The sequence below is a fragment of the Meleagris gallopavo genome, chromosome 14 (genome assembly GCF_000146605.3).
Source record: "Meleagris gallopavo isolate NT-WF06-2002-E0010 breed Aviagen turkey brand Nicholas breeding stock chromosome 14, Turkey_5.1, whole genome shotgun sequence".
Lineage (NCBI taxonomy): Eukaryota > Metazoa > Chordata > Aves > Galliformes > Phasianidae > Meleagris > Meleagris gallopavo.
In genome coordinates this window covers 8,240,057-8,241,266 of record NC_015024.2, presented here as the reverse complement: position 1 = coordinate 8,241,266, position 1,210 = coordinate 8,240,057, and positions in this window count along the sequence as shown.

Here is a 1,210-nt window from a genome sequence, read left to right as displayed (position 1 = left end):
ACGTGCCAAGTTAGCAAAGAAGTATTTAAATGCAACAGAATTTCCAAGTTAAGCAGCCGTGCTGCAGATTCCTTTCTGGAAAGTTTATAAAGTGTCTCTCCACCACTGTCTCCAGGAATGCTATGTGCTGCATATCAGAGAATTAGAAAAAAACAAAACTGTATTTTAAAATGACACCCAAGCTCAGTCTTGCTGGCACTACCAGCCTGTCTCCAGGTTAAAGGAGTACATTGTCAGACAGGACCAAGAGATGAGGATAAGTATTAATTAGAAGCATTGGAATTGTGAGCTACTGCTGGTGTATCATTATGGTACATCCCCAAGGAAAACTGACTGGAAATAAGCAGTGTGCCAGGTACACATTTCTTCTGCAGAAAGAACAGCTGTGGCTTTCTAGCACTCTCTCTTCTGCACAAGCAGCTGCTGGCTGTGCTGGGATACGTAACACATCTGCAATAGCAGCCAATTCTGTGCCCAAAAAGCTGAGGAACTGAAAGTAACCAAATCAAATGACAAATAACTGATAGAATCTACATCTTCTTGATATGTACACTTCTTTTCCCCCCATCACTTCACAGTGAGATGATCTGTTCTTTTGTCTGCTCTCCCCAGCCTGTCACTCAGCCTGCCCTTAGCTGGTGCCACCCACAAATGCACCTCCTGCATAACTTTACAAGTGGACACTCTCTTTATTGCTGTCCACATACTGGACTTCAAAACACTGACCACTACCATTTAGGTCTAACTATTGCACTATTTTTTTCCACCCAGTTGCAGTCTGTACTTCCCTACTTTAGGCCAGAAGGAAGTTGCTGGAGACAGATCAGAATCCTGGGGTAAATTGGCATGAATGACATTCCCTGCTCTTGATGAAATGACTGACTAGACAAGAAGGCAATCAGGTTGCTTAGGGATAATTTGTCCTTAAGTTTAATTAAGATGCTTACTCAGTGCTCTTGCATCTTTGCATTTGGAATCAGTATCAGCAGATAGCTTGGCAAAAGGGGGAAGAGCAGAGAATGTAATTGTAACTGCCCAAGCTACATTCATTCTTCCTAAGAAAAAGCTGCGTAGTGCTGCACTAAAATACTGGCTGTGATGCTTGGATGCAAGGCTAATCACTTGCAAAACCCACAAAATAAACCTTTAACTCTTAACTTCTTGGCAAGAAGACTATGCTTTCATTTTTAGGTTCATACTAAAATTAATG